Genomic DNA, 15146 nt, shown 5'->3' on the forward strand with positions numbered 1-15146 from the left:
AAAAAAGCAATATAAACAAATATGGTAGTAAAGTTGGATTTTGTATTAACAAGTTGAAAAAATTCTAACTATCTGTCAAGAAGAACTTGGTTAAAAAACTATGGTATACCCATACAATAAAACACAAAACAGAATGAAGCAAATACTTTGCATACACTTTCAAGAAACTAGGATGATATTGTGGTCAAAGACTCAGGTTTGGAGAAAGACAGTCCTTGGGTCAAACCTTAACTCCACCATTTATGATATACACTGTTCAGTTCCTCATCTGTGAAACAGAAATAGCTACCTTGGGGACTAGAAGTGAGAATTCAATAAGTTAATGTATATAAACTACATAGCACAGTGCATTTAGTTAATGATCAAAAAAGGCTAACTTAAAACTAGTGATATAACAATTTATCACAATCCTTTTATCACAGTCTTTATTTTTATCAAAATATTAAAAATGTCTCAGGAATTCCCTGGTGGTCCAGTGGTTAGGACTCTGCGCTTCCACTGCTGGGGCCCCAGGTTCGATCCCTGGTCGAGGAACTAAGATCCCGCAAGTTGCGTGTGGCAGCCAAAAAAATTTGAAAAAAGAATCTGTTAAAACATGTGGGGTAAACTATTGTAAAAGAGGCAGGAGGCAAAAAGTCAGAATGTAAATGTGTGTGGCTGTGTGTGGGTGTGTGTGTGTTTGTACGTGTGTGTTATGCTTAGAGAGGTGCCTGGAAACATGCACAACATTATTTAACTGTGTTATCTCTGGGTAGTGGGATTTGGAATGATTTTCGCTTTCATCTTTGTACTTGCAAAGGTTTGATTCAATATTCTACCATAAACATATAACATCTTTATAAATGGGAAAACTATTTTCTAAAAATGTGGTTAGAATATGCATCCAAATAAAGAACTATTATTTTCTAAGAAAAACAGACACTGAGTCTTTTCAAACATTGTACGTCTTTCAAAGTACTGTTAAGATGCCAATCAACTGCTATATACAAATGAAAAAATACATAAAATTAACATAGATCTCAATCATTTTAAAATTCAAAATGTCTCTGATGAAAATTGATGTAAAATACTCAATGTGACAAAGTAATAGGATTTCCTTCCATAAGACAAGAAACAAAATCAGTCTCAGGGTGCTAGAGTCATGGTGTGTACAGTTATGAGTTAGAGATTTCACACAACACAAAGTAAGGTCTTTCTGATACCCTTAATATGCTGTTTCTCCAAAAATGAACAAATAATGAACAGGAATCCTTGAGCAAACAAACCAATGGAAGGGCAAACACTTGTTATTCCTGATACTGGCTCTCTCAGATGAGCCTTCAGATTACCATGGAATGTGCCTGCCATTCTGGCATTCCCAGCATTCCTACTACGATGCAAGTACCAATTTCCAGTAGAATCTTAATCTGTTTTATACTACAGCTGTGAACTTGGATTTTCATGCTATACTTCCATAGAACAACAACAATTTTGTGAGTGCAATATTTACAATAGCAAAACATTAAAAATATCATAAATATCTAACATATGGGAAAGATTAAGGACATTAAATTAAGTAAATATTAAATACATCCAGTAATATAATTTTATGTAGCCCTTGAAATAACATTTACAAAGTTTTTACAGCATGTATTTCTGATATAATCGTATGGTAAAAAAGCAAACTAGAAAATTGTATAAAATGTATAAAAAACTTATAAAGAAATGTGCCCCAAATTAACTGTCTTTGTTGGTGGCATTTTAGGTAATCTCCCTCATTCTTTATTCTTTTTTTTTTTTTTTGCGGTACGCGGGCCTCTCACTGTTGTGGCCTCTCCTGTTGCGGAGCACAGGCTCCGGACACGCAGGCCCAGCAGCCATGGCTCATGGGCCCAGCCGCTCCGCAGCATGTGGGATCTTCCCAGACCGGGGCACGAACCCGTGTCCCCTGCATCAGCAGGCAGACTCTCAACCACTGTGCCACTAGGGAAGCCCTATTATTCTTTTTATATATTTTCCAGTTGAACTAGATCTTAAATATCATCTAATCCAAAAATCTGCACCTTCTGTAAAATGAAAGGAATCTAAGAAATTAAGCAACTTAGTCATGGTTTCACATAGACATTGCAACCCAAGCCAGTATTCCTCTCTTCCACAGTACCATCTTGCTTCTCTTTGGGAGCATAGAACTATCATTTGGAATAAATTATCTGTCCACATTTTTACCTTGATCCCACTATCTTCAAGCAAGCCCAACATGTCCAAAGACAGTTTAAATTCAGCTACTTTTTGCTATCATTTTAAAATGCGATCACTGGTCTTTTGACTGTAAAGAATTAAGCTAACATGTACCAAGGCTTTGCATGTTAACTCACAATTAATGGGTTTAGCATCTATGTAAATTTAGGAGGGGTTTTCTCACCAAGGTAGAAGGTTGACTCAGGGTCCTAGCGAGGCAAATGGGGAACTGCTTGGCCACTAAATACTTAAAATAGCAAATAGGCAGAACATCTTTGTGCTTCTGGAAGAAACACTGAAAATCTGTAATAAAGAAATACCTAGGACAGTAGTTTTCAACAAGTGGTCCAGGACCAACACATTAGCATTACCTGGGAACTTATTATTTCTTAACCCACCTCCCTATCCTTGCTGAATCAGATCAACTGGAAGTAGGGCCCAGCAATCTGTGATTTGACAAACTTTCCAGATAATTCTAATGCATACTAAATTTGAGAATCATAGTCCTAGCAAATCGGTAGATACTATGGTCAAACTTTGCCAAAACCATGTTCCTTAAGCAAATATTCAGGGAAGGATTCCTTTTACCTTCTGATAAGTATAAAATACAGAGCTAGCAATTAGAGAAGCAGGGACCCCTGAGAGTCATTTCTGTCCTCTACACTCCTTAATCACTTGTTTGGTCACTCTGATAACGAGTTGGAATGCTAAACAGAGTTTTTAAATTCCAAGAGTTCCCTGCTCTAAATAGATCATTTTGTTGCACAGATGATGAGATTCACATATGACTTTCATGTTTTTCCTTAGACAAAGAGATGAAATGAGTTATTATTATTAAAGGTTATTATTAGCTATTGGCAGAATTCTTCTTTCTTTGAAAACAGAGACATCACTGGCTTGACTGACTCTGAAACAAGGTTACAGAGAACTTTCACTAGAGGCAGTGGGCATGTGAGTTCTGTTCTTCAGCTGGTTTTGCTCAGACACATTCCGAAGCACATTTCATTTTGCTCTACAATACAGCTATTTCCTATCAAGCACTCCCTATTTTTTCTCTAAACTTCAAAGAAGCAAATGATGCTTGAATATCTGAAGGAAATATTCAGCTCTTTTATTAGTATATTTGTAGGTTTATTTTTTCAATTGCTTATTCATTTAATTGTGTACCTACTAGGTATACACAAGGCACCATCCTATGCAGGATAATGAATAAATAGATGAACAAAATACTCCCTGTTCTACAAGAAGTTTGTCATATAAAAGGGGAGATGAGAGTAACAGACAAAAATTATAAAAATATAACAAAGCATAATCTAGGCATCAGAGGTATATGACTAACGTGTAATGAGGCCTTAGTTAACTTGTTTACCATTTCTAGTTTGAGGGGAATTTATGGGTGAATTTATGTATTAATTTGGATTTTAACAAATGGCAGAAAGGAGGAAATTCTAGGAGACAAAAGCCTCAATAGCACTGCAAAGTAGAAAGTTTTGAAATGTGATCAAAGGTGAGTAGCCCAATCAAAGTGGTTCTCCATTCTGCCCACATATTAATATCACCTGGGAAGCTTTTAAAAAAAAAGTAATGCCCAATGTCCGGAGAAAACTATAATTCAAAAAGATACATGCACACCTATGTTCATTGCAGCGTTGTTTACAATAGTTAAGACATAGAGACAACCTAAATGTCCATCAACAGATGAACGGATAAAGAAGATGTGGTACTTATATACAATGGAATATTACTCAGCCATAAAAAAGAATGAAATAATGCCATTTGTAGCAACATGGATGGACCTAGAGATTATCATACTAAGTGAAGTAAGTCAGAAAGAGAAAGACAAATACCATATGATACCATTTATATGTGGAATCAAGACACATATGAACTTATCTATGAAATAGAAACTGACTCACAGACATAGATAGACGAGGTTGCAGAGGGGGAGAGGAGGGATGGATTGGGAGTTTGGGATTAGCAGATGTAAACTGTTATAAATAGAATGGATAAACAACAAGGTCCTACTGGATAGCACAGGGAACTATATTCAACATCCTGTGATAAGCTATAATGGAAAAGAATATGAAAAAGAATGCATATATATGTATAACTGAATCACTGTGTTGTACAGTAGAAATTAACACAGCATTGTAAATCAACAATACCTCAATAAAATAAAGCTTTTAAAAAGAACTCTGGTAAAATAAGAACTTTAGGCCATAAAGTTAAGAATTAAAAAAAAAAAAAGTGATACCCAGATCCAATCCCTTCCCCCCAAATTCTGATATAATTTTCTGAAGTGGGGCCTGGGCATTGGCTTCTTTAATTTTTATATTCCCTGGGTAATGCAAGAGTGAGGACAAGCCTGAGAGCCATGCTACCGCAGGGATATGAAGATGTCTGACTCCATGGCTTCGCATGCTGGGGTAAGAAATGTGCGTTCTGTTTAGGAGGAAATAAGAAATCATTAAACACTTCTGCACAGGAAAGTGATTTGAGCAGAGGTGTGCTTGTGGAATATTAAACTGGCACTTGTGGTGGGGATGTATAACAGAAGGCAGAGACGAGCATCTGGGAGAGCAATAGTTACTGTGATAGCACCAAAGAGGCACAGTAACTGTGAGGAACATGGAGTCATGGCCAAGAGAAGGCATACCTTACAGGGCTCAGGGTGCCGGATCTGTGCTGTGGCTGAAGGAGAGAGAGGACCTGATGCGAGCTTTAGAGCCTAGGAGGTGAGGGAATGCCGTACTAGTCAGAAGAACATGGCTGGCAAGACCCACAGAATGGAAGCATCATGCATTATCCATTATTTATATATGCTGAGGCCCTGGGACACACAAATCAAAACTACCAGGTACCTGGAAAATCCATGCTTTCTCAAAACTTATAGGAGACAGATTAGGATTCAACATTATTTAGAGGTTCTATCCCAAGTGGAATATTTTTTTTGAGATATAAATGACATCTAACATTATATTAGTTTCAAGTGTACTGTACAACATGATTCTCTCTCTCTCTCTCTCTCTCTGGGTATGTGTGTGTATGTATACACATATATATATATGTTGTGAAATGATCACCACAATGAGTCTAGTTAACATCCATCACCACATATAGTTATACATTTTTTTGATAAGGATAACCTTTACAATCTGTCTTAACAACTTTCAAATAGACGATACAGTATTATAACTCTAGTTACCGTGCTATATATTACATCTCCAGAACTTTTTTTTTTTTTAACATCTTTATTGGGGTATAATTGCTTTACAATGGTGTGTTAGTTTCTGCTTTATAACAAAGTGAATCAGTTATACATATACATATGTTCCCATATCTCCTCCCTCTTGCATCTTCCTCCCTCCCACCCTCCCTATCCCACCCCTCCAGGCGGTCACAAAGCACTGAGCTGATATCCCTGTGCTATGCAGCTGCTTCCCACTAGCTATCTACCTTACGTTTTGTAGTGTGTATATGTCCATGCCTACCCTTTGATCACCAGCCCCAGCCTCTGGAAACCACTGAGGAGTTCCCAGAGGAGATCACTGAATCTGTAGAAAGATGTCTTGAGGGAACATCAAGACAGGAGGAAAAAAAGATGGCTAGGGATCAATGACCTGGAGAAAGCTCATATTTGGGGCAAAAACATAAAGAAGGAGGCGTCAGAAAGGTGGGAGAAGCAGGCAAGGGCATTATCAAGGAAGTTAAGAGAGAAAAGGGTTTGTAAGAAAATCCTGGAGCATGTAGCGCCCCCTCAGTGCTAGGATAGGTATTTATTCCACTGATAAACACATTTCACCAAGTTTGAGAAACACTGCTAGAGTAAGATCACGGAAATTGAGAAATTATCTCAGTGAACTTACATTAAAGCCTAATTTACATTCCACCCATGCTCAAACATGCTCTTCTACCAAAAATAAGGCAATTGTAAATATGGTGGCTGGATTTTGTAACAAAAAAGAATTTCTTGGTAAATTCTGAAAGGACAATTTTGGTGGGGTGAAAATCTGATTATTGAGAGTTAATTAGAGAGAGATTAACAAGGGGGAAAAAAAAAAACCAACTACTTTTCCTTAAGTCTTTGTTCCCCAAACCGTGGTTTGTACTTCCACAAAGAGACGCTGTTAAGAGGAAGCCACTTTAGCTAAAAATAAGATAGAAACCATATAAGATATCCAGAGCGAAACAGTAATTAACTGAGAAAAGTCAAGTCTAAAAAGGAAGTGATTCGGGACGTTTCAACGATATTTGTAACACTGAAAGTAGAAAGTAAAAGTGATACAAAAATTAAGAGGTGGTCTTGAAAATATGGTTAGATGCTCCTAAACTCCTACCAAATTGAGGACAAGGTCTAAAATATTTCAGGCAGCTAAATCTGATAATACACTAGCATAGTAAATGCACTGTATCTGGAGTCTCCAAACACCCTTAAATTAATCCACATACTCTGTCACTTGAAAGGTCCCATATGAAGGAGTTTGTTTTCCTTCCTAGAGTCTTTCTCCATCTAAATATAATACGAATATTTGTTTTTACAAATTAAATCTGTCACTTAGAGCACAGTTTATTCTGTGGCAAAACCAAGCAAAAAAGTCTAAGTTCCAAACAAAACAAAACAAACAAAAAACCCCCAGTCTCTTCAATTCTAAAGAAATATGAAAAGAACAATGATCTGTAATAAATTACTTATAAAAAAATAAAAACTTATAAAATTTTCCATGCTGCATCTTTTTAAAAAATAAAAGCAGAAGGAAGTGCATTTAAAGAAACAGTACAAAGAAAGTATCTGCAAAGCTGAATTAAACATTTCCCAGCTATGGAAAACTCAAATACCCAATCTGGTTTCTATGAAACTTAAAAAGATCAAACAATTAGAAAGAAGCTAGGCTTGAAGGAGAAATGCTAGGGATTTCAGTAAACATCTGGTTACCATTTTCAATTGAAAGAACTAACGCACTTAAGGAAGTAGTTTAGTTTCTTTGGAGTAAAAATGAGACAGTGGCTTTTTGTTCCCTTTTGCACAGTGGAGGGTAAAGGAAACATCAGACTGGAGAGGTCACTCACAGCTCAACTTTTATAAATAAGAAAGTTTTTTTTTTTTTCAAAAACTAAAGTAAATTGAACTCAGGTCCCTGTAGTATAAACAACTCAACCGAGTTAAGGTTAAATAAACATTCCTTGAGCTCTCCTGTGCCAGTTAAAGAACAAAGTCTGTTCGGTTGTAAACACATCAGTAATTCTATGAGCAATGAGGAAAATAACAATAAATGCGAACACACAATTACCATGTGTCATAACACAAAAAAATAGAACAGTGCAGCCCTATACGTTTCTCTGATTCAAAGTCTTTTCTTTTCTAGTTCGATTAACTGAAGGCACAGAAGCACTTCTGATACCGTGCAAAACCTATTACTTGCCTAATAGAAAACGTATGTCCAGTGTCCAGTGTGTTCGAGGAGAAATACCGACAAGGCAAAACACACTGTGCCCTTTTTTTTTTTTTTTTTTTTGGGTCTCGGGGCCCAGAACCCGTGTCCCCTGCATCGGCAGGCGGACTCTCAATCACTGCGCCACCAGGGAAGCCCCACTGTGCCTTTTAAATGGGGCCTTTACTCTTTTGTCTTCCTGCTAAACAGTTGTAATGCATATTAAATTCAGGAAGGCAGCAGGAGTGCTGGTGTGGGGCTGGAAGGGAAGAGGAGTGAGGTGTTCATTAGGCTCTGAAATTTTAACTGATGAGAAGCAGCATCTGTTATGAATGTGCACTGCTAGCCAAAAGGGACCGTCTCCAATTTTGCCTCCAGATACACGTTTCTCCACTCCTTCTTTGCTTCCCCTTCCTCTCTTCTGCCCAGAGGACAGGAGGCTAAAAGCAAAGACTCAAGGAAAGGAATCCTAAAATGATAGAGGTTTAAAATCTTGTCTTGCTTTCTCTCATTCTGTGTTGTATAAATGTTAGCGCCCGTCCCAGAACCGCAGATTTGAAAAGGGAGTCGATGGTGATTTTACTCATTCTCCTGGCTGATAAAGCAGCCCCTCAGCAGCATCCCTGCTTTGCTCCCATTCCAACAAAACTTCCTACTCTTTGAAATGGGCTGTTCCATTGCTGGATGAGTCTGATTGATACAACGTTCATCCTTCAGCTGGTCCTATGCCTTCTAGGGTTACCACAAATAAATCTTGTACTCAAGCGACCCGTTAAACAGCGGGAATACAAAAATACTGGCCCAACTACTTGCAGGGCCTCCCAGAAACGGTCTTTTCAATAGGAACAATCTATTTTCCCGTTCCTGCTACAGTTCTGGTTTCTGCTGCAACTGTAGAAATATGCCCTCTTCAAGTATACATAAATAATTCCGACCCAACGATAAAATATGCTCTGTGTCAGAGTCTCTGGAACTACATATTACTTAGACTCTACCCTGGGAGCAAGTTTAAAACTTTTGGAAAACATTTATTTTCTCTTAGGCCACTATTCATTCTACGAACTAAGACGATGATTTACTAAATAGTACCTCGATGCTATGAAAGAGAAAAATTTGATGGTGCCTCTTTCTTTTTCTTTAGAGAAGTACATGTTATAAAAATCCTGGGTCATATGATATGTTTTTCCAAAGCAAGGGACTGGAAGAGCATGAAAGTGAATATTTTACACTATGCTAAGAAAAGAACCAGAAGGCGTAAGGCAGAGGACACAAACAGGACCTAAATGACATGATGGGGGTTTTGACCTTTAATGTCTACATTCACGAGCTGAAAAAGCTATATGCTTACTTTTCCGTGTCCTTTACTGGAGAGAATCTTTAGGTAACACTGTGCCTTCTATTGTTTTACGGAATATTAAAACTTCAAGGAATCAATCATCACCTCCAAGCAGATAACCTACAAATCTACATCTCCTGCCCTGACCTCCAGTCTCTGCTAAATACATCCATATGAAAACCTCAAGGCACCCGAGTCTGAGTGTGTTCAGAACTAAACCCATCCGCCCTCCCTACAAAACCAATAGGCTGAGGAACACCGCTAAATGTGGCAGAGGAATCTTGAAAACCAAAGAGGGGAACAAATGGACACAAGCATTAAAAACCTCAACAGTATAGAACTGTTTTATGTGTAAAGTATTAGCTCTATCTACTACTGAATTTCTGGTTGCATTATTTTTGTTATAAGAGATTTGAACATGAAAAGAATACCAGTGTTCCTATAAAGCTACATAAAAATGAAATGTTGACCAATTAAATTTTAATGTGAAAGTCTGAGGTAGTTCACTATTTAAGGGGCTCAGCTGTTGGTGTACTATTTTATCCTCATTTATTCATGTATCCAATAAATATTTATTGCGTGCCCCTATGTGGAGGGCTTCGTTTTATGTGATGAGCTGAGCAGACAGGGCTCCTGACCTCAAGGAGTTTACAGATTTTTTTAGAAGTTTAGCTGTTTTTTCCTAATGGAATGATCCAAGAGACTGTGTGTTGGAATTTAAGGAGGGTTTACAACACAGATCTGTCAATGAAAACATGTTAAATTGGGAGGGAGACTTGGAAAGGACAGGACCTGACAGGGAGACCTATCAAGTTCATTTAATGCAAAATATCTAGTAGCAGCACCCTTCTGCTACTGATAGAACCCACTTTAAACGTACCTCTCCACAAAGGAATATTCACAATCTCCTTTCTGTATCTAGTTCCTGACAGCAGTAGCAATATTACCTCCCATATTTAGAGTGCCTACCACGTGGCATTCTCAGAACCATCTCGAAACAATCCACTACAGAAGAGAAAACTAGGGCTTTGAGAGGCTAACTTGCCCAGGGTAGTGTAACCATTAAAGGTAACACTAGGGAGTCCAACCCAGGTTCAGTCTTAACTCCACAGCTTATTCCCTTTAATTACCACAGTCTACTAGCTCCCCAAGAAAGCAATTATTGCGGTTAAGCTCTTCTTACTTAATTTAAATCTCAACTTCCTTATGGCTTCTTTTTGAATACATATATATTTTGTAATACATTTTCCATTACAAAAGTTAAGGTTGGTCTATAAGAGATGTTTCTTTTCCATATAAACTGCAGAAACAGCTTCTGGCAAGTAGCCATTATAAATAAACCTTCAAAATTAGACTAGATTTCAAATGATACATGGATGTGTTGGACATTTTTAAGAGTGCAGGTGAATGCAAACAAAACTATGGGAGGAGAGAAACTATAAAATTATAAACAAGGAAGGAAATAGGCTTTTTCTTCTTTAATATATTTTCCACAACATTAAGTAGTGATCTGTATCTCTCGCTCTGTTAACTATATCTTTTAATAGTGCATCCCAAGAACACAGTTGGGTAAATGACAGTGTCCTTCTTAGTGGGGGGATAGCTGTAGCAATATTATTTAAAATACGATCTCCAAACACAATATATCAAATGTAGTATCAATACAAATATCGATAAATACTATTTATCACAGTATTAACCCTTGCCCTTCCTAGAAATGCTTTCACTATACCATGCTATCATGTTACACTCTCAGCTCGCATTGGAAGGTTGCTTTGTGAACCAAGATATGACATCCACTTCGTCTGCAATACAAATGTTGCTCTGACCCTTGACCCATTACATAATGTCATCAACTTAATAATCCCTTTGAAAAAGTTGTTTTAAATGTACTACTTGGGCATGTCGAAGATCAGCGGAAGGAACTATAGAACTCCCTCCTTCCTGAGAGCGAAACCTCTATTCTTTCCCTTGTTGCTCTGGGTACTTGGCAGCTCAAGCCAAAATTAAGCCGAAATTATGGTAGCTAAGAGGAATATCCAGTTTGAGCCCTAATTTTATATTTCCATTTTAGTAATCTTATTATTATATGTTTGACTATAAACCATCAAATCCTTTTTGAATGAGATTTGATGTAAGTTAAAACCTAACCTACCTCAGTCCTAGAGTTTAACCATCAGCTTGGTCTGAAATCAGATGACATAGAATTAGTCTAGATCCATAGGTCAGCAAATGTTTTCTGTAAAGGGCCCAATAATAAATATTTTAGGCCTTAAGAGCCATACAGTCTCTGTTGCAACTACTCAGCTCTGCTGTTGTAGAAAAAAAGGCCAAAGACAGTACAAAAACAAATGCGTGGCTGTGTTCCAATCAAACTTTGTTTACAGAAACAGGCGTTGGGCCAGACTTGGCCAGTGGGCCATGGTTTGCCAACCCCTGGCAAGAAAATTTCTATGGTCTTTCACTTTCTGTACTTCTTCAAAAACCATTCCATGTAAAACCCCCAAGTTACAAAAACAAGAGCAATTTGAAACCATAAGAGTGACTCCAATTCTGTAGCTTTGATAGCAGTTGGCATTTGTTTTTCACGTTGACTATATAATACACTTAATGTAACAGTGCAGGATGTACTCAGGAGTGGACAGAAAATTGCTGAATATGCTCTACTCTTCAAGTATACATAAATAATTCTGATCTAATGATAAAGTCCATTGAATCAGAGTCTCCTGAGTCACACCCTTCTTGGATGTTGCCATGGGAATAGGTTAAGAACTTTTTTGGAAAACACCTACTCTTTTAGGCCACTATACTGTTCCACTTACTAAAGCACTGATTTACTAAATACTATCTAGATACTAGGAAAGGGAAGAATTGGTTGGTCCTTCCAATCTTTTCCTTTAGAGAATTACACGTTCTTACAAATGCAGGGACGTAAGATATATTTTTCCAAAGAAGGGTATTGAAGGACCATAAATGTATATGTTTTACATTCTGCTAAGTTTTGTAGGCATAAATCTGTAAAGACAATTGTCCTCTTACTGTTCTCAAAATCAGCTTAAAGTCAAAATGCTGGTACATAACTATACCAATAAATTTTAAGTAGTTCAATGGCATTGTAGCAAGCAGACTTTTGTATCGTTTTATTCCCAAAATTAACTTTAAACGTTGCTATTCTTTGAACCAAGAGTATATCCCTCAGGACAATGCTCCCCAAACTAGGTTACATGTCAGAATTACCTGTGTCTGTTTTTAACATATAAATTTCTGGGTCCCACTACCAGGCTACTGAATGAGAAAAATATCGATGGGGCTTTACTTTGTTTCTTCCCAGAACTCTGATGCGTGTGGACAAAGTGATCAAATTCTCACTACACACTCTTGTGAAGTAAAAATTCATTACTGCGTTTAACAGATAAGAGAGCTAGGACTCAGAGAACTGAACTTGCTTAAGGTCAAGTATACACAGCCTTAGAGTCGTTCCGGTTAGAACCACCAATTTCTGTTATATCATAGAATGGAATTAACCGGGGAAAAACATAATGCCCATATTTGAATTTACAACCCAAGACTGGTTACTTTTCCTTTCAATAAATGTTTACTAAATTAGTGGGAAAATTAAATACAATATGAAGCCCAAATGTGACTCTGCAAGAACAGATTATACTTAAGCGTAGGATGTTGCCTGCCTGAACTAGCACCCTTTAATTTTTTCTAATTTTTATCCATTTCTGGCCTTAAATGGTAAAAAAAAAAAAAAAGTGGCCCCATGCTGGAAAAAGGCCACCTGTGCTTCAAAGGATGGCACAAAAAAGAGATCAGAAGAAATGGTGGGGGTCAAGTCAAAAGAGGATTGGAAAGCAGGTGGAATAAATGAGTAGAATAGGGAAAACGCATTTTATGTTTATTTTCCTAGGACTAAAAATGTATTTTATAAATGTGTCAAATCTGCACCTGAGTACTTTGTGGGAGTGCCTATTTTGTTTTTAATGTAATATTTTCAAACTTCAGGTTAGCAAACAGCAATGGTGAAAAGAAAGAGAGGTGGGGTAGGTCTCCAGATCATTCTGAATTGCTTCCACTTTCCCCAAGCTGCTCAACATGGAGAGATGAAGTTTAAATGTACCAATATAGCATCCCACTCGCTGCTGCTGTACACATAGTAAAATAAGCATGGGGTGGCTATGTGGAACTAAAGAAACAAAATTTTTACAAGAATCAAATCTCTAGAAAATATTTTGGACAGTAAGGGCTTCAGTTCAAACATAATTTGTAGATTAAATGTGTGGCCATGGAAAATAAGCTGCAATAAAAAAGTGGCTTTTTTTTCTGTAGGTTAGATAATCAGGGACATGTTAGATGACGGTCATAGAACTTTTTTTATCTCAGGTATTCAATGCACATGCTCTCACAGTGAAAACTACAAAATCAAATGAAGAACCAAAAACCAATTTCCCATACTTGTGAAATTGCTACCCTTTCTTGAGGCTGATCCAGGAAAAATATCTTACTATACAAAGTAAAAGAATACCCAGAAAGAGGCATGGATATTTTCAAAGCTGAGGAAATGTGGGGAAAGGGAGCCAAATCAGTATTTACACTGATAAATTCTGGTGACACCATCTAGTTATCTCGTGCTACAGGCCCAGCAGCTCCCTTTGCTGCCAGATTCTATTGCCTTCAGGCTCTCTTTGCACTTTCTTGGTATTTGGAAGCTGCAAAGTCATCCTCCTTTTTCTTGTAAAACTGACTCAAGGACATCAAGGGAGAGAAGAGCCATATTCCTTGTTTTGCAACTGGAGAAAACTGAAAATTGGAATTGAAGTTGAAAGGCACAGATAATCCAAGTTGTGCCTATACACAGTCAGTAGCAGCACTAAGGAGACAGAAGAACATGGGAATTTCAGACAATAGTGTTGTGTTATCAGGGCCGGTGCTCTGCAGGATTCCAGGAGCACAGCTCATGTGGCACAAAGGCGGTGGTTATATAGTCAAGCACCCGGTTCAGCGATGGGCTAAAATAATTTACGGGATGAGAGGAAGACTAAATGTTTTACATCTTTCCTTAATACCAACAACAGCTATTCTGATCAGTGGTTTTCTGACAATATCATTTATGGATGTTCCAGAACTTTAGATTGGTCCTTCTTAATAGAACCAACCCCGGTGAGGTTTGTAAACTTGGTTTCCAGCTGCTTTGATATTCCAGAGCATTCAACTTCCCTTTTGTTTTTCTTATGTGTTTCCAAAAGCTCTAGATTTCCATACTTCTCCTGGGGGCGGGGACCAGCAAATGGCATTCCTGAAGACCTGTGCTAATGACCTCTGCACATTTTAAAGAACTTTCTTTTCATCAAAGTGGATCTCTTGGGGCTTTCTTCCCTGGGAGCTTTGTTAGCTAAGCAGCTTATAACTTTACCGCCAACATGGTAAAAGGTCGTGAAGAGTAATCATGGATAAATGTCCCCCAGCCTCTTCCACTGACCAGCATAAACCAGCACTTTAAAGAGCAAGGGGGAACCTAACTGAAGAGCAAGTGCTACTGGGATGTCAAGATGGCTGAAAGTGAAATGACAAATGAAAATTATTGTGGCACCGGGATCTGACTTTTTCTCCCAAAGGAAACCATCACGGAGATCAGCAGTGGATTCAAATTGCTTTTCCTCCCCTCCCTTTTGATAAAAAGGAAAACGGATACACTGTGTTGTCGTAAAGAGAAAAATCTGATTGGCTCATGGAGAACGAGTGCTATACATCCTGGTAGCTCTAATAATGATAGGTTAGTGCAGGATAAGGGGCCAAAAGAGGGAGTGGGCAACACGGAGGTGAAGAGGGCAAGCACAGAAGTGAGAGCTGGGACACAGGAGTTCAAATCCTGCCTTTCCATCACCGCAGGTTTAAGATACAAGGTGAGTCACTGCACCTCTCAAAGCCTGTTTCCTCTTCTGGAATTGGGGAAGGAATGAATATTTCTTAATATTAGGGCACTCAGGGGCCTTCAGTGAGGATTAAATGAGGCCATGAATACAGGATACAACATGTCACATGGTTAGTTACTCAAGAAATGTCAGCTGTTACTGTTATTGCCCTTTTTGACCTTCATCACCTACTCAACTTTTTCTTCAAATAACTTGTTTAAAAACTTGTCTCCTATTTTTCACTTCAAA

General features: G+C 37.9%; 1 protein-coding gene across 1 annotated transcript in view; it reads right to left on the minus strand.

Annotated features, from left to right (window-relative positions):
* The window catches only part of CPED1 (cadherin like and PC-esterase domain containing 1), a 286736-nt gene that overhangs the window by 240393 nt on the left and 31197 nt on the right, over nt 1-15146 (minus strand). The gene's annotated exons all lie outside the window — the stretch shown is intronic.

This window comes from Neophocaena asiaeorientalis, unplaced genomic scaffold (genome assembly GCF_003031525.2).
Source record: "Neophocaena asiaeorientalis asiaeorientalis breed wild unplaced genomic scaffold, Neophocaena_asiaeorientalis_V1.1 scaffold116, whole genome shotgun sequence".
NCBI lineage: Eukaryota > Metazoa > Chordata > Mammalia > Artiodactyla > Phocoenidae > Neophocaena > Neophocaena asiaeorientalis.